The sequence below is a fragment of the Hylaeus volcanicus genome, chromosome 2 (assembly GCF_026283585.1).
Source record: "Hylaeus volcanicus isolate JK05 chromosome 2, UHH_iyHylVolc1.0_haploid, whole genome shotgun sequence".
Taxonomy (NCBI): domain Eukaryota; kingdom Metazoa; phylum Arthropoda; class Insecta; order Hymenoptera; family Colletidae; genus Hylaeus; species Hylaeus volcanicus.
Window position 1 is genome coordinate 15,952,514 of NC_071977.1, and position 20,466 is coordinate 15,972,979.

Sequence of the window (20,466 nt, forward strand, 5' to 3'; positions counted from 1 at the left end):
TATATTAATTTTTAACATTTTCAACCGCTTGCTTAATATTAAGCTAGTAGCGCTACGATCTTTCGAAAACGGCACGAGGTACAAAATTCTTGTTGGTGATACAAATTAGTACACAATAAGTGCTAAATATTCCACTAAGTCCGATATGATTCTGCTGATTTGGTCCTGCCAGCGTAAGAGCATTAAAGTGCATTAAAGAATCATTCGAAATGCAGGAGACTATATCCTCAATTTTTTAAGCCATCCACGCTATTAAGATTAAGCACTTGTTTAAACAAATGGTAAAAACAGTGTCTTGTAATCGAAATAATTTTTAGTCTGTACTACATTATCTTTTGTGCCCAAATGCCCATTCTCGTCTGACTATTAGTTCAAGAGCTATATTTTTTTTTTAAAGAAATAAATGAAAAAAAAACTATATTTCGAACACCAGAAATTCCATAATTTTTGCAATTTTGGAAAATCCTCTAAGATATGTTTAAGTATCGTATTAATAAAAACTGCAATATATTCAAATGTGCACAAAATTTGAGGTACTACTTCATTTACAATTAGTGTCCGATTTCTTGTGCAACGAACCGGGATTATTTGCTATTTATGTATATTTTGTTTAAAATTTGACTGTGAAGTGTACTTTACACTAATATACATCTGGTGTAATTTACAATAATCTAGATCCTTGAACTCACCTTTACCAATGATATTTCTTTTTACAGAGAAGAATTTATGTAATATTTCTGTAACTTTCAGAATATTTTAAGTACGTTTTAAGGTATGTTTGATCATTTTTACAATTTATTTGATATGCATATAGAAACTACATTAAGGAAGCCAAATCTTAAGTGTCTTTCATGATTTTATATACATATTCTATTTTTTCACAAGTAATAGTCGGGCAGTCAAGGTATTAAAGAATATAAGAATTACTGTTAGTGTAACATATTTTTAAGACTTTTTAGAAACGTATTTCAATTTCTACACCAGTATGGAACGAGTTTACCAAAACAACAAGAAGAATTCAAATGAAAGTGTGAAAAATAAAATTAAACAAAGTGTACGAGTCTCGTTGGTTTCTTTACACATTTTTTTACTAATTGTATTATACAGGGTGTCCCAAAAATGTTGGAGATCCTTGAAAGGGGTGGTTCGGGGTGTGATTTGAAATAACTTTTTCTTTAGGGAAAATGTTGTCCAAGGTTTCGTTAAGGAGTTTTTTAACAGAAAACCCCGACCAAACAGAGCGCAAGTAAATTCATTATAAATATGTATATGAATAAACTTTTCACGTCTTTGTATTACAATGAAAAATTTATTTGGAAACATCAAACTTATTATATAATTTAGATAATTTTTTCAATAGATATAGAAATTACGAATACATATGAGACTCACTGAATATAGTTAATGTACATATTTATAATAATGTAAATAATAATTACTATAAAAATAAATATAAATAAACGTTGAATTTTTGCTTAATTCTTATTAATTCTCATTAAGTAAGAATTAAATGTTAATATCTTGTTAATGTTTTCTTCTTAAGAATAATACAACAGCCATTCCCAATAAATGTTGCACATACTGTGCAAGGTTCCTTGATCCTAAAATCATATTAATCTATTTATCATCCAACTTAAAGGATTCCAAACTACAAAAGTATCCGGAATCATCGAAAAACTACTTGATTCAATATGTAAGTAGCTAATCCAGAGATGAAGAATACAGTACAGGATATGTAAATGTCAAAATCAAGTCCGTCACCTGATTTGTTTTGTTACTGTTAGAATAAGGCAATTTAAATTTGATTTTGACGCCAATCATAATTAGAACTAATGTATGATAGGTGAAGGCAGTACTATACAGGATGTAGTGTGTGAGTGTGGTTGGTATCTGAGAGACTAACAAGTATCGTTTGATATCAGTATGAGAGAATGTAGAGAGCACTTGTATTAAATTTATTATTTTCTTTATTGTATTACTTTTACTTAAATTATTGAAAACCAAATATAATAATGAATATCTTTTAACATAAAGTTGAAGTAAGGTTTATTCAAACCCATTCTAAAATCCAACAGTTACCTTCAAAAATCATGCATTTTAATGACGAGCATTCAAACACACAACTTATGAGATAACAACGACTCTCAGTAGTTGAGTTCATGTTAGTCTAGGTCTAGTTTTATTTAACTGAGTTCGAATGATACACCGGCGCCAGGAGTTACGAACAGTTGACCCTGTGGATCTACTATTCTATTCATTTCTACGTTGAAGTCATCAACGAACACACCGCATTGGAATACGTTTTCTTGGAAGCTCTGCATATTCTATTCTATATAACCGAGAATGATGTTAAGTTCGTTAGATTCAGCGCAGAAACGCCACTGCATAATGAACGTGACTTGAATCAAACGCTCTTTGTTTCTTAATCGTGCCTGTCCCATTTAAACTCTGTATTACAATTTATAATTTATACATGACTGAAAACTTTAGCAGTTGATTGCAGATTTTACGCATTTATAACGTACAATAATACAGAAAACATACGTTATTATTATAATATTGTTATTTCATTTTGCACAAGACCACATACCTTTTTATTATGTTTAGCATGCGATTATTATATTAGTTTATATCATAAATAACATTGTTGGAGTTTAGCAAGAATAAACTAGTACAATTTGAAGGTTTCACTTTGCCTTTGTTCGAGACCTTCCGATCGATAATTCTGCCGAACTCAACCGTCTTTAAATTACTTTCTGTTTTTTAAATATATTGCCTTTGTGGAGGACATAAAACCTGAGAGTTTTATTTGCCGAAATATTCAACATGTACAAAATCTGCAATCTACTTATCAGACATCATTCTAATTAATTAAAGAAAATTACTGATAATACAAGAAAAGAATTATTGAAAAATTCTTGTAAAAATTTATAAACAAGCGAACTATACTCGTACACTTTGTTTAATTCTATATTTCACAGTTTCATTTGAATGCTTCTTAGTGTTTTGGTAAGCTCGTTTCATGCTTTTGTAGAAATTGCAATACTTTTCTAAAAATACTTAAAAAGAATTATACAATAACAGTACTTCTTACATTCTTTAAATAGTTTCAGGCTAGAAAATGTCAGCTCATTTGAAATACTCATAAAAAGATTATACAGGGTAATACACGTAATTGTTTCAAGTCATAACTCCGTTATTATTGCATTTACGAGAAAATGCCAAAGGAGGAAAGATAAATGGTTCGAAGAGCACTCCATCTATAGGCCTTTAAATTTTTTTTAGATGCAGCAGTGTGTATGCAATTAACAATTGCATCATTTCTTTAAATAGAGATGCATATTTTTTTACACAGATCGATTCTTCTGTTCATTCTACGTAAGAAATGAGTAGGGTACCATCGCAACAAAATTATTAGATCTCGAGATATTTTCAAAAAATGACTTTATTGAAGAAGATGCTCAAACGCTTTATGACTAGTAGAGTAAACACGCTTGTAAAGGTAAACACCCTTTCGACATTGTTATCATAACAGACACTGATTTGTACGAGTAAGCATTTCATCATTCAGTAGTAATTCACGTATCGTAACTCGAGTACGAAAACTAAGATTTTGGAAAAGCGTAACTGTATTTCACTAAATACAAGAAAATGTATTTTACTAACAGTGAGAAACAAGATATGTACGACACTTTTGTGTTGTGTGATGCAGATAATTTAAACGCAGTTATGCAAACAATAAAAAAACGTTATCAGAAATGTTTAGAATGTAATGGAGAAGCGTTAGAGCATCTTCTTCAGTAAAGACATTTTTTGAAAATATCTCGAGAACTAATAATTTTTTTGCGATGGTACCCTACTCATTTCTTACGTAGAATGAACAGAAGAATCGATCTGTGTAAAAAAATATGCATCTCTATTTAAAGAAATGATGCAATTGTTAATTGCATACGCACTGCTGCATCTAAAAAAAATTTAAAGGCCTATAGATGGAGTGCTCTTTGAACCATTTATCTTTCCTCCTTTGGCATTTTTTTGTACATGCAATAATAACGGAGTTAAGACTTGAAACAATTGCGCGGACCACCCTGTATATGCCGGTCAAAGGTCATGGCAAGGGCGGGTTGTGACCCACAAAACTACCCCTCTGCGTACGCAGGTCGTCCACACTACTACAGATGCAACGAGAGGTACTGCAAGTGGTCCAGTCTTCGTCTTCGCGCCGCTCGTGCATGAAATATATGTATATTCTTTATTAAATTTATCACTCCTTTAATATCTAACACTCGAGAGGGAATCATCCCCGCATTTATATTTATTATATGCTTCCAATAAGTCTAAATTAGCAGCAGCCACTTCTAAGAGTTCTCAAATAAAGCGATGCTAAGTTTCTCCCTACACCCGCCCCCGTTCCACCAACAATCTAACTATTTAACGAACTGTTTAAAGCTATAATTATGACAGAAACGAAAAATATATTCCCTGGTACGTAGGGCAAGGAAGAAACGGACAAAGAAAATGGGCGTACATTGTGTCGTTAATGCTAAAAGGCAACTGTCTTCCGCCTTTTGAAGCGTCAGCACAATAAAGCCTGCTGGAAATAATAGTTTCCAACAAAAAGTAGGCCGTTCAAGTAACACATCCAATCAAGCAATAATAATGGCAACCTTGGGGGATGAAACTAGGGCGAAAGCCAGAGGCAAACAGGGATTCGGGATACGAAAATTGGGTCTCCGATACGAAATCAAGAGCGACACAATCGAACAGGTTCTAGGCTCCCTGTATACTTTTCTTTTTATACATTCGTTAGGAGTGGAAATTAATTCTGTGTTTTTGTATTTAATCGTTTATAATTTTGTTTTTAATTAGAAATATTTATTCATCATTTTGTTATTGATAGTAATCTTCCAAGTTCGCGATCTGATTTCCAGTACAATTAATGTACAGTCAGTGTAATAAGTATTCGTACAGAAACCATTTATTTTAGTATTACTGCTGTACGAATACTTCTTACACTGACTGTATATGCACATCCTAAAAATCTCAACTTCGTGGACACTGAAATGTATATATGGACCGTTTATTTTGAAAGTGATGTAAGTCCATTTTCTTTTGATTCGAGAAAATTAAAAGTTAACATATCTGTTAATTAATAAATTTAGGCAAATTATATGAAGTCTGGCATTGTTTCTACTGTTTTATCAATATATAATTTGGTTATATAAATTTGTTTTAGGTGTATTTTACTAAACTGATGTATACTTACGGGCTGCAAATGGACTTACACCACTTTCAAAATTAGACAATTGTAAAAATCGTTTGATTTCAATTTTGAAAAATGAAATATCACTTAAAATATACTTCATATTAATCCAATTTTGTTTACAAAGAATGACATGACATAAAATAAAAGTAGTATTTTTAATTTTAGACGCTAATTACATTGTTAAAATTACAGGATATTGATAGTATTTACTTATTCTCTGCATGTGGCAGTGTTTCGAAATATGCATGATGCATCGGAGGTATATAAGGTAGTAACTGCTTGATGCCTTTATATTTTTAATAAGTAATAGGCCTGGCATCTTAGTACAAAGGCGCCAGGGCGATTTTTTCAAATTTTAGCGATCTTCGAGGACCTGTAGGTAATACATTTATAATTTTCAATTTCGTTGTCCTTCATCGATGTTTTATATAAAATAGTGTATGGTGCACTGCTGAGAAACCTCATCCAACATATTTGCAACCAATTTACCTGTTCTCCATTAGTGTTTTTTCTTATCTGTAATATGACACGTAATACAAAAATATTTTAAATAACAGGCTACTGATCGTCAACCATCTGCTAAGCCACCTACCTCTGCCAATTGGATTTACACCACTTTCATTGTCGATGATTATGCAATTTCATTTACCGACCAATTTTAAATTGTACAAAACATGGGAATTTTTTAAGAAATTAAACACGGACTGCTCATACATAAAAAATTTACATTAATAGTTCCAAAAAGAGCGGAAGAACAACTTGGCGTGGTAAAAGATTGGAGTTATTCGCTCAAATAATTAAATGAAGAACTTGTTCCTGGGCAAAGTATCAACGCATTAGAACGATTGAAGAAAAGAACCAGAACGGATAATGGATATGAGTGGATAGAGTCTAATTTGATCTTAGTGAGATTTCAAGGATGTAAGCTGCCAACTAAATTGATGATCTATGACGGTCACGTCTCACTGGATGTAGATCCTTTTGTTCGTAATATAAAACAATGCTATTTGTGCCTCGGATTCGGACATATTAAGAAATGGTGTAAAAGTGACAATATGTTGTAAACCAAGATTTCACTATAACACAAAAGACTTTCCTCAATTGAGATCGCCGGGGAAACCAAAATGGAAAGTAGAGTATTGGGAGGATAAACCTTTTTCGATAAAAGAATCAGTTTGAAGGAAAAGAGAACACAACAGACAAGTATATAATCTAGGAAGAAGAGAAAATGAAAAGATATATACGAGCAATAGATTTACGCCGTTACAATAAGATGAAAATCATAGGAATGAGAACAATTACAGAAACAGTAATTATGAAAGAAGTCAGGACGAACGATATCATAACCAAAAAAAGAAAAATACACATAAAAAAAGAAGAGAAACAGCAGAGGAAGAAAATAAAAACATGTCAGAAGAAGACTTTGACAAACTTATGGATTGGATTAAGGAGGTAAAACTAGAAAACGCTGTTTTAAATATACTGAGTTTATGTAGGTAAAAAAAAATTGTAGGTATATATAATTATTTATAAATTGAACGAATAAGTGTTTATAATTAATAAATTATATATTAATAATTAATAATTATATGAATATATATATTCGCTTTTGTTATACCCTCTCCCTTTATTTTACTCTATCCAATTACAAAAACAAATAATAATTTAGACTTCTTATGTAGAGTTTACAGAAATATCAATTTTATTTTTATAAATTTAAATTGGTTCTATATAATAAATGATTTGTAAAAAGAAATGAGATCCTATAAAAAACTTCAAAAAGGTAAAAAAATTACGCCAAGTACATGAAAAAGTGGAGGACATAAGGAGTAATCACAAAAAAATAGAAGATCCCCATAAAGAAACTACAAGAAAGTGGAAAAAGAAGTGAAATCGAAATGAGCTGCCAGTACATGAAGGTGCTTTCCAGCACAGTGCAATGGCGACACAGGGTAACACAATGAAAAATTCGATGCTTTCCAACTGTGCGCAGCTAAAATGCTGTGTTCAACAGTGCGAACGTTTAGATCCTAATGACAATTCATGTAGAGTGACTGCTCCGTACTTTGAAGAAGCTAAATATAGCGTATCATCCACAAACTGAGACTGTTTAGAAATTTGCCTAGATTTCCGCGGCCTGGAAATCAAATGCTTGGCGTGGCCAGGCAAGGTTAAGGTGTCGATGAATAAGAATTATTTTAAAACGCAAAATACTGAAAGTGTACTCATATTGTCAGAGTTTTAAACTGACAAATTATCTGAAAGCTTGCGAGAGTAAAGGTATTGGCATCGATGAATGATCTTAGAAATATTTTACAACCCAATACAATGAAAGTGTACTCATAATATTGACAGAGATTTAAATTGACAAAGTACCTGAAAGTCTATGAGAGAGAAAGTATGGGTATTGATGACATAAGAATGCCTTGCCTGGCCACCCCAAGCATTTGACTTCCAGGCCGCGGAAATCTAGGCAAATTTCTAAACAGTCTCAGTTTGTGGATGATACGCTATATTTAGCTTCTTCAAAGTGCGGAGCAGTCACTCTACATGAATTGTCATTAGGATCTAAACGTTCGCACTGTTGAACACAGCATTTTAGCTGCGCACAGTTGGAAAGCATCGAATTTTTCATTGTGTTACCCTGTGTCGCCATTGCACTGTGCTGGAAAGCACCTTCATGTACTGGCAGCTCATTTCGATTTCACTTCTTTTTCCACTTTCTTGTAGTTTGTTTATGGGGATCTTCTATTTTTTTGTGATTACTCCTTACTCCACTTTTTCATGTACTTGGCGTAATTTTTTTACCTTTTTGAAGTTTTTTATAGGATATAATAGACAAACAGTTCATTGGAAAAAATTTAGAGAAATCCTCTATGAAAAAAAAGAAGGTATAATTCAAAATGTTATTAATTCATCAGACATTAATAACGCATATAATATATGGAAAAATATAATACAAGAAACTTTAATAGGACTTAATAAAAATGTAAACAATGTTTCTAGGTATATAAATAACAGGAGGAATTGGGACAGAACTAGTAGTTTTAATAAGCAAATATCTAAACACAAATCTCAAATGGAAGTATCAAATGAAATAGAAACATCAGGAAGCCAGAATAAAAAGGAAAAGAATAATAAATGGTGGGATAAAGAGTGTCGCTTAGTTCAAGTGGAAACAAAGTACGAAGGATTTATGGAATTCCGGTTCTGTAGTAGATTATAACATTATGGTAGGATATAAAGCTCAATGGAAGAATCTAAAGAAGAAAGAAAGAAAATTACTGGAGAATGTTAACTGAAGATATAACTAGAGAACCAGATATGGGGAAAGTATGGAATAAGATTAGATTTATAAAGGAACATTTTGTTAAGGATAAAAAGTTGTTAGAAAACCGAACCAGGGTATTATTAGAAAGAGAGGAAATTAAAAGAATAGAGGATATTAATTTAAAAGAACAATCAATAAATTATGATGAGGTAAGGGAAGAAATTAATAGAAACATAAAATCCAATAGTCAATTTAATCGACATATAAATGATACAGAAATTATTCAACATATTCTATATAATAAAAACAAACAATCATCTCCAGGCAAGGATAAGATTGATTATAGAATAATAGCAGAACTGACATTATTCATGAAAGAAATCCTAATGGATATAATTAAGAGGAGCTGGGAATACCAAGATATACCCTTTGATTGGAGAATTGGAGTTTTATGCTTAATTGAAAAACCAGGAAAAAGGGCACTTAGCCCTATTACACTAACATCTTGCTCAGGAAAAATTGCAGAAAAGGTAATAAACACAAGACTACAATTATGGGTTGAATCGTACTCCATATTAGATAAAACTCAGTCCGGGTTTAGGAAAGATAGATCCACAATGGATAATCTGTATTGGATTAATGCAGAGATTAAAGAAAATCTTAGGAATGGTGATACCACGTTAGTGTCTTTTATAGATATTCAAGGAGCATACGACAATGTGAACTTACATACTCCAATTGAAATACTAATAAAGAAGAAATGTCCATCAAATATAACTAAATGGATTGCTGCTTGGTTGGAAAACAGATATACAGGGTGAGGCACCTAAGGCCGGCCACCTGAATAACTTGACTGCTATTGGTAATAGGAAAAAATGCATGGGGACAAAATTATTTGGTATCGAGGGGCTGATCATCCGATGTTACTAGTTTTTTGATAGGTGGAGGCGTTAAGGAGATATGAAGGTCATCTCTGTTTTTTTAAATGGAACGGTATGTTTTTTGACTTACATTCTGATAGAGTATTTCAAGACGAATACAATGACCTATTGTGAAGGTCATTTGTGGTCTGGGTTAAACCAGTTACGATGGAAAATAATTCTCTTTGAGGAAATGGTCGAACACTTCCTTGCCGTCTCTGGTTGTTCATATTACTTCATTTTTGTCTCGTAATCCCTTGTTATGGGTCGTTGAATGGAAATAAACATTCAATCACGCTGTACGTTTCATCTGTACATACTATAATTAGTCGTTTATGAGGATCTCCACCGAGCAAAGTGTATCTCAAGTTTCCGAAATGCGTTATTCAAAAACGGAGAAAGTAGATATGGTTTTTGTTTATGGGGAATGTCGCAAAATTGTAAGAGATGCAGTCCGTTTGTATGCTGCACAGTTTTCTGAACGTATCACACCTTCGCGATCTGCGTTTGCGAATGTTATTAAACGTTTTCAAGAAACTGGAAGTGTAGATAACAAAATACGAAGAAAATGCAAAACAGCAACTGATAATCGAAATACAGTGAACATTTTAGCAGCCGTAACACAAAATCCCCATGCTAGTACAAGGCAGCTAGCACGTGAAAGTGGCATTAGTCAACGAAGTGTTTTACGAATATTACATTTAAATAAATTCCACGCTTTTCATGTTTCACTTCACCAAGAATTACATGGAAATGGAGTCTGCAGAAATTACAGAGTGATGAGTCGTTTTTCAATAAGGTTTTGTTTACGGACGAAGCCACATTTACAAACTGTGGTTAAGTCAATCGCCATAATATGCAAGACTGGTCAATAGAAAATCCACGGTGGCTGCGAGAAGTGGATAAACAAAAACCTTGGTCTGTAAACGTTTGGTGCGGACTTCTTAACAGTCAAATAATTGGTCCTTATTTTATCGATGGCACATTAAACACTTTGAGATATAAAGACATTTTAACAGAAATTTTGCCACACCTGCTGAAAGATGTTCCGCTTTACATACGGCAAACTATATGGTTTCAACAAGATGGATGCCCTGCTCATTCAACACGGATAATTACTCAATTCCTCAATGTGAGATTCGGAGACCGTTGGATTGGTCGTGCAGGAAATCACAAATGGCCTGCACGTTCTCCAGATTTAACACCACTGGACTTCTTTTTGTGGGGAACATTAAAGCAGCAAGTGTATAATGAAAAACCAACAACCAAAGAAGATATGAAAGAGCGTATAAGAAGAGCTTGTGCCGCGATAAACCCCACTAAAATTCAACATGCCGTAGTATCTGTCAAACAACGCTTCAGAGCATGTATCAATGTTCAAAGTCACCATTTTGAACACTTAAATTAGTCTTGTAGTACTGTTACATAAATAAATCAACGGTGCCTGACCATTTCCTTAAAGTAAATTATTTTCCATCGTGACTGGCTTAATCCTGACCACAAATGACCTTCACAATAGGTCATTGTATTCGTCTTGAAATACTCTATCAGAATGTGAGTCAAAAAACATACCGTTCATTTACTAGTAACATCGGATGGTCAGCCCCTCGATATCAAATAATTTTGTCCTCATGCATTTTTTCCTATCACCAATAGCAGTCAAGTTATTCAGGTGGCCGGCCTTAGGTGCCTCACTCTGTATACTTTTTAAGGATAGTAATGAGGTAAGATATAAGATACCTTGGAGGAGAGGGGTACCCCAAGGGTCTATATTGAGCCCGACCCTATTTAATACAGGGTGTCCCAAAAATGTTGGAGGTCCTTGAAAAGGGTGGTTCAGGGGGTGATTTGAAACAACTTTTTCCTTAGCCAGAGCGTGTATCAATGTTCAAAGTCACCATTTTGAACACTTAAATTAGTCTTGTAGTACTGTTACATAAATAAATCAACGGTGCCTGACCATTTCCTTAAAGTACTTTACAGTATGCGGATGATATAGCCATAATTGTAAGGGGAAAAAATACAGAAATAACTATAAATAAAACAGGTTCAGCAATAGGGAATTAATTAAATTTTTAGAAGAGAGATCATTAAACATATCAGAAAAAAAGACTCAGATGGTAAGATTTAATAATAGCAATAAATTTTCAGAAATAGTAGTATCGGTTAAAACATTAGTAAAAGAACATATTTTTAAATCATGTAAAGAAGCAAAATTTTTAGGTTTAACTATTGATCAAAATTTAAATTATATAAGCCATATAAAGAACATAATAGATAAAGGAAAAAAACGAATTCGCATAATAAAATATCTATGTGACGGTCAGAGTGGTATAAGACAAGATCAAGCTATAAATATAAGCAAAGCATTAATCTCTTTAACAATAGAATATGGAGCACCAATATATCTAAATATGAATGGAAATGAATTTCAACAAGAAAAGTTAAGGAAACTAGAGTCAGCAGCGATCCGCGAAGAGATTGAATAAATAGAATGACCACTCCAATTAATATGTTATATGCAGAAAATGGGCTTATAGGAATTCAATTCAGAGCAAGAATCCTTGCCCTGAGGTATTGGATAAAACAAATAGAGAAAGGGTACACGGACAGTTTAACATTAGGTAAACAAATCCTAACATATGAAAAAATTCCGAACGAAGAACTCGTAAACGCTGCATGGAGTACGATTAAAACTACGTTAAATTGGGGTCCGGTCTGGTCTGATCACGTACGGGTCCAGGCCCTCGCTCCTCTTCTAAATGCCGGCTTACTTACTACTCTTTCAAATCTGCTCCGATTTGACAACGAAAGCGTGATTGAAAAAATCTGATTTTTTGGGGATCTGTTAATAAAGCATTCGCGCATCCGATACCATGAACGGCGTTAACGTGGGGTTGGTCGTTCACCCTGCAGATGGGCCTGAAGTTGGGGGTGGGTTTTCCCCCAAAAACGACATTTTCGAATTTTATTGCCATTCACGCGGGAAAAAGACATCAAAACTGTGCCAGCCTGATGCCCTGGACTGTTGCACATGTGATCCATGCAACGAAACAACGTTCCAACCCTTACACTTGGGGGTGGGCCACCCCTACCTCTGCCCCCCGCCCTCCGTTCAGCTCCGGGGGCAGTTTTCGAAACGGGACCTTTTCGGCATTCATCCTTAACGTATCGAGAACAAACATAGTGAATTTCATCGCCCTCCGATGCGTGGAAGTGTTTTTTTACGAAGGGGGTTGAAAATTTTCAAGCTGTTCCACCCCCCCCCCCCAAAGGGCGCCTATGGGGAGCACGGTATGGGTGATGGCATTTTCTGGATCAGGGGAGTCCAGAGAATGCATTGAGTCCAAAATCGAGACCGTCGTCCAAAAATTGTGGATTTTAGAGGGGGTGGGAGGTTGTGGGTTTGGGGGGGGGGGGTTTGTCCGAGAGGGATTTCAAGGGGTGCATTTTGTAGAGGGCATCAAGGAGAGTCGCCCCAAAGGTTTTTTGAATTTTTCAACCCCTTCCGTCATCCCTGGCCTGGTTCAAAGAGGCGTTTTTCTACACCCTCCCCTTTAGGGAGGTGAATTAACTCCTTCGCATTAACCCTCGCTCATGTAACTTTACACACGCCCAGAGAACACTACAAAACTACTCTTCACGGAGTTTAATTTCAATCAATTGAAAACTTCCATGTTTTTGAACCGTTTAAAAATTTGTCCGCTAAGTTTTGCGTGTTAGTGTAGAGTCTACACTGTAGACTAAATATACGAGAGATCATTTTCCACTTAGCCATGAAATATTTTAACAAAATCATTCCAAGGGATAAAATGAAAGAAAGAAGAGGTAAATGGAATGAATTACATCTAGACAAGGAAGATAAAAACTACTATGGAAACATATTTGATACTTCAACAGGGAGAATATTTGAATTAGGAGCTATTCCAGCTAAAAGGGTTACAGACTTTGGTCTATACAAACATAATTTAAAAAGATATGATACTAGAGTATTCTATACAGATGGGTCTAAGATTCCAAACTCCTTATGAAATGGAATTGCAATAGTTGAAGATTGTTATGGCAATTATATAAAAACAGACATGCCAATAAATAAAGTAATGACAATTTTTACAACTGAAGCTATATCACTTGCTTTCCCTTTTTCAATACAATTCCGTTCTTAGCCTCCTCATAGTATTTAAATAAAGGAACTTTGATAGATGGGACCCGTATGGGACTAGAGTAGCTCCTTACCCACAAATATTCTAAACCCTTTTACATAGAATTGGCTAGGGGTAAATCTCCAGACGTGCGCCGTTGCAGGTCGCACGTAACACGGGGAATCAAGTAATGGCCACTGATCTTATATCGAAAGAAGATATGAAAACCAAAATTCGTACCGCTTATGCATCAATTAGAGAGACGGTGTTGTCAGATGTTCGTATGAACTTATTAAAAAAATTATTTAATAAATGATTAGAGAGTCAACGAGTGTCATTTTGAAGATTTAATAATTGAATAATAAACATTTTTTGTCAAAAAGAAAACTGTTAGAGCAAAATATTGTTTGGCTTAGAGAGGGACAGTACTATGATAGATAAAGAGATTATCTCAAGACTATATTTTCCGAGATTTCAACATTACGAAATGTTCATTATTATAATATAACATTGTAGCTGATAAAACGATAAATTCAAACATGTTTAATACGTTGATATTATGTATATGGGCTATGTAAACCTGGCCCCGACTTTTAAATAATTAACTTTTTTTTACGGTAAATGATAAATAAAAAAATATGATAAGTGACCAGCACCCCACAATGAGATATCTTGTAAGCTCTGGGGTATTTAATAAATTCTTTCATTCGTTCGGTTGAACAATACTGATATATTCTTCATAAAATAAACACTACACGCACATTTATAATCGTAATCGTAATCATGTTCGTAATCGTAATGCGTCTGTAACTCTGTAATCGCTATTGTTCTGTTCCTCTTGTATTAGCCAGAGGGCGATAGTATATTCGCGTGCTGATTACACTCGCAGCACGAAAGTTTGAATTGGTTAATTGCCTTACAATCTCAAATCCGTTTTTTCTATGTGATTCAGAATCGTTTGTAGTTGAATAGTTTAAAAGTTAAAAGCAATTAATAAAGTTACCCAATGCGTATAAACAATCGCCTGCAACATTTAAACTATTCTACTATAACCTCTTAGGCGTATAAACAATTGCTTATAACTTTTAAACCATTCAATTACAAACAAAACGGAAATCACTACAAACGATTTTGAATCACGTGGAAAAAAAGGATTTGAGATATCTCAATGCCGGGTGCTGGTTATTTTTTCAATATTTTTTTGTTATTAAATGATGGAACTACAAACGAAACTAGTTACTACAATCAACTACAAACGAAATACTGTAAACGACTGTATAAGGAATAGATACAAAGGTAATAAGTTGGGTAATATGCGTGGTGGGAGAGCCTCGCGTTCTCTCATAAATAGGAGCAGCGGGAGAGGAAAAGGAGAGAAAGATTTCGAGAGACTTCGGAAGAAGAATGTGCGATTGCGAATGGGCGTGTGTCGAGTAAAGTTTATTGCGATTATCTAGTACTAGTGAGTCATTAATAAAAATATATTGAGTTTGTGCCTAAGAGGAAAACAATTGAAGTGCGTTTTATTTATAAAAAAAACCTTAAAATACTATCATTTTTCGTAAAAAAAAAAGTTAGTTTCTTGAAAGTTGGGTGCTAGGTTTACATAGCGACGTATATGCAAATATATGAAGTTTAGTAACTAACACTGTTATTCTTCTACAATTACTGTCATTCTCAATTACTCTTCTAATCTGTTGGAAACCTAATACATAGACACGCAACATTATAGATTCTACGAACACGACGTAAAAACATAAGTATATTGCCAAACATCTTCCTCGACATTCATTTTAAACACTTCTGTGATATCTTTAACAATGTCAATTATTGTTTCTATTAATTAAGATAGAACCCCTTTCATAATCGACTACTAAGGTTGACAAATGAATTTATTAATTTATGTGCCTCTTTACAACCTTATATTTATGTTCATTAATATAAGGTCGTTTTACGTTTCACATTGTTTTTAACAAATGTCGTAAAAAGACAAGTATATTGTCTAATATCTTCCTTAGCTTTTGATTTAAACACTTTCTTGATATCTTTATTAAATTTGTTCATTGATTAGCATAATTAAAATAGAACCCTTTTTGTAATCGATTACTGAAGTTGGTAAACGAATTTATGTATTAATTTCTGTCACCCACCGACCAGCTTGGTAGTTTTAATGTTAAAAATCATACGAAGAACCCAAATTTAAAGAGATATATTTTTTATATTAAAAATTAGATATTAATATATTAAAAATGAGAATAGTAAAAATAATATAATTATTAAAAAGGTGTTGATAAATAAATAATTATTTTTTATACTTATTTTAAAATTTAACCTTGAGTTGTTTAAATAGTAGTTTAAATTATTTAAATTTAAATAATTTCATGTTATAATTAATCTAGAGATTATAATTAATATTATTAAAATTATTATTGTTGGGTTAAAGTTAATTAAATTTTCTAGGATTGATCATTTTATTATAAATGTAAATATTGGTGGTAAATTTCTGTAAATTACTACTAAAATTAAATAGATAAATTTATTAATTTTATTTATAAATATATTAATTAATATATTTTTATTATTCGGATTTAAATAATTTAAAAATAAAAATAATATAAAAGATGAAATTATATATATAGTAAAATATAACATAAATAGATTAATATTAAAAAATATTAATATTATTAATAATGTTGATTGATTAATTGATGAATAAATTATGATTTTTTTTAGTGCTGAGGAATTTAAAGCTAAGAAAGTTGAAAACATGGCAATCGACTCGACTGAATCGATCCGAAAAGAAGAGTTCACCAAATATTGACCAAAAGTAAAGAATTCTGCCAAGGACAAAGTCGTCGGCTAAGCGCTAGGGGGTTGAATCGATGGAAGATGCGTAGAAACGCAACCCCAACCGCGCCCATTCTCGTTAGAATGATGTCTCCGGAAAAACTATACGACGCTTTCCCGCTTTTCCCCACTTTTTTGTCGCTATACCTGCGAATCAATAATCCCGATCAAGGACCAGCCTTCCTTTGACCGTAGAAATTTAAAGGCCACCCTTTGTCTGCATTCCGATCCTCGAAAGACTCGAAGGCGTCTTTTCACTCCCTTCTCCTTTATAACGTTTATGACAAGAATATTTTCATTCTGATTAAAATAAGCGACACTGATACCAACATATCCACGCGTTTCTTAGACATCGTTCGACCTCTGTAAATGAATATATTCGACGCAGAGAATATTATGTACATGTCATGACATTCTTAAGGGCTTGTTGATATTAATACATGATTTGGTGAATTGCTTTTCATTCATTAAGTAAGAACTCTATTTTCTTTTTCTTGCTAAAGGTTTTAGACATTTCTATAAAATTATTAGATATAGAAATGAATTCTATGCCTTAATTCTATGCCTTAATTCTATGCCTTAGTTTTTTTTAATCACAAACCCATATTTTTTATTTCGAAATTATATTCTACGCAAAAAGATGTACAACTTTTGTTTCAAAGATTTTTGTGTAAATTCAATATTTCTTGAGGTATTTAGCTGATTTTTCATGTTCAGGGTTTCCACACGCGAGAAAACTTCTGCAATAAGTGTCTGACAGACTGTCAGACAGCAACTAGTCGATGTAAACAGTACTGCAAGTGAGCTCGTGACAGTTCCTATGCGCTCGCAGCAATTTGTCGCGAGAGCCGATTACTTGCAGATCTAAACATGCTCTAAAAAGTGTCTAGAACTTGAGAGTAAAAATTACGAGCATTTATTATAATGTTCTTAAATGAAATAGAAAACCTTCCAATAGAAAATAACGTTGCCATTTTAGAAATAGAATTAGAACAGAAAAACAAAATTATCCATGGCATAAACATGAAAAATCAACTAAATGCCTTAAGAAATATTGAATTTGCAAATAAATGTTTCAAAAAATAGTTGTGCATCGTTATACGTAGAACGCGATTCCGAAATACAAAATATGGGTTTTGATAAAAAAAAAGACAAACTGATCTTGAAATAACCTTGAAAACGCACACGTATTAAAAAACTAGTAGTGCCATCTAACTCCCCACTCGAAATACTAAGGGATATATGTCAGTTTATTTTTGTTTTTAAATCATGTCTTCGAGATTTTTTACAGTCTCAACTTAAAGGGGACACCCTGTATAGTAGTAGACATATTGAAGTATTGAATGAAATTTTGCCCGTTTATTTTTTTTGTCATTTTTTCCCTTGTTGATAGACATTAATTGTCAAAGCTATATTTTGATTTTTTAATGGATAAAGAAAGGCAAAGTTCGCGTGGCTATATCAGTGAACAAAATGATTAAATCTAAACAAAAAATAAGATTAGTTAGTGTAACATGTCTACTATTATACAATATTACGTACAAATCCAAATTGACAATCCACAATTGTTTGTTATGTGAAATAAATATACATAAAAAAACCCTTGTATTTCTCATTAATATTATTAGCAGAAAAAACCTTGTAATCGTTCTTTATTTTATAGACTACGAAAAAGATTCTCAAAAAATGGTTAATTTTTCGATTGTCACAACAAGGAGATCCGTTCAATGGGTGGTGGGTGATTTAGAATTTTTATGAAGCAATCAAAATACTCGGAGGCTTCGTCTGGCCGCGGGTTTTCATTTAAAAAATGCAATCAACCAAGCATGGTCCGCGTTATCATCGTTCTTCGACGGAACAATCGGAAGCCACGAAGTCTAAACAAAAGTCTTCTACGCGTTCAATAACTGGCCACGCTTCATTACTGTTGAGCGGAAAGTTCTTGTTTGCTTATACCGATTACCTATCTTGGCCACGGTAAACTTCATCTCGGTTTGTCCCCACTCAAAGAACCTTGGAACTTTCTTGCGTTTCGATCTTAATGCGGACGAAATTGCAATTTAAGTTTCGCGATGCGTGAGAAAACCGCTGAGGATCCCTTTTGCGCTTTCAGAATGTATGGTTAAATTTTTCTGTTTGAAGGTGGAATGCTTGAATAATTGAGAGAAAAGTTAAAACACTTAAAAATTCTACTGTCTAGGGTTAGGCCAATCGGTAGAGAATTAAAAGAGCGTTTTTGTGACAAAAATATTGACAGAAAACCGATTGTGCAATTACATAAAAGGGGATGCGTAGATTAATAGGTATTGTCGCACAGTGGTGGATTTCGACGAAATCCTGGGCAAAAGTGAAAAATTTTTTATCTCAATTTCACAAATCTACGTATTGGATTTTATTTATAAATGATTAGAGCATCATTATTCGACAATAGCGATTTTCATTGTACCATCCGTTTAGAGATATACGATCTTAAAGTTGTCAGTTTTATAATGCCAAGTTTTTAAGCCACAATTTAAAGTAATTTTTGAGTGTAATTTCGAATTATAATCCCATACTTTGGGGGGAGAAGAGGTTGTAGTCTAGTTTAATCAAACTCACCCAAATCTTTATGTTTTAAGCTAATAATAATAACGAAAAAATATTACTTTTTACTTTCTGATACTTTCCTTTTAAGAAGATTCAATTTTTTTATTTCAGAATTTTCCTTTTCCTTGGATGGTATGTATATAATATTAGGTTGGGGAGTATTTTTTAACAAATTGCAGCATGATTGAATCAGTAATTTATAAAAAGACTTTTCCCCACCTCAATATGTCCCTCTTCTTCAAATATGTCCCGTTGCCTGCTCTCTGTTACAGGAGAAAGTCACCTCGTTCAAGATGGCTTCCTCACCCCTTAAATGTTATCCAAATATCTTCCAATTATCATTCTGCAATCTCCTCACGATATTCATTTTCAATTTTAATTGTTTTTTTAACATTTTTCCAATTAATTTCATTAATGCTATCTACCTCATTTCGTATTAATTCAATAACTTTCCAATCAAAGGGTATAGCCGGGTTTGGGGGTCAAAAGTGCCCTTAGACCGATTTCGATTCGCGATGATGTATTCGATAGGTTATCAAAAAAGACTAATCTGTGCCAAGTTTCAAGTTCCTATCTCGACGGGTGGGGGAGTAAACAAGAAAAAACAAAAATCACGATTTTGACCAATTTCTCTTGTCCTGCTGCATGAAAAATTTTGACAAAAATCAGAGATATTCCAGTTAGTGAGGCACATATTCCAGAATTCTTTCAGATTTTTCAGTTCAAAATCCAAACTGTGAAAAATAAAAAACGCAAAAAAATGATGAAAAATGCCGGTTTTGCATCGAAGGAATCTCAGAACTACGATTATAAAATTACAGGAAGTGTATATTATTGTTATTATTGTCCTCAATTTTTTTCATATTTTTAGGAGTGGTGCGCCGTAGTTGGAAAAATCAAAAATCGATTTTTTTCGCTGTTTCGGTGTGTTAGAACAACTTGTATAAAGAATTTCTGTATACTTTTTATGAAATACATAATTCTTAATGTTTTGACATCGATCAAAACAGTATAGGTATTAATAAAACTAATATATCTAACAATTACAACATACACTTTGAGGAATATCTTCAGAACTATCTACGATATTTTCCAAGAGCGTCCGTGGCGCAAGTGATAAGGTGCTCGGCTGTTGAGCCGCTGGATACTTTTTGAGCGTAGGTTCGAATCTCCAGTTGGTACATATTTTTTTTTTCGTTAATCATATATTTTTTAATTTATATCAATGCAACAATGATAAATACTTATTTACAAATAATAAAAATATATTTTTATAATGTTGTAACATGTATTATATACATAAGAATAATTTTGGAGCGCTCATGCCACCGCTCCTCTTGTCAAGTATCTTATCAACTACGATATTGTTTAACACGTCTTACACTAAAGTACTATATGAAATTCAGTTTCGAGTCACTTATCTTTAGTTTTGTA

The 20,466-nt window shown here is 33.1% G+C and overlaps 1 protein-coding gene across 8 annotated transcripts in view; it reads right to left on the minus strand.

The window, feature by feature from the left end:
- LOC128884699 (rho GTPase-activating protein 32) overlaps positions 1-20,466 on the minus strand; it is a 238,015-nt gene that overhangs the window by 54,055 nt on the left and 163,494 nt on the right. The window lies entirely within an intron of this gene.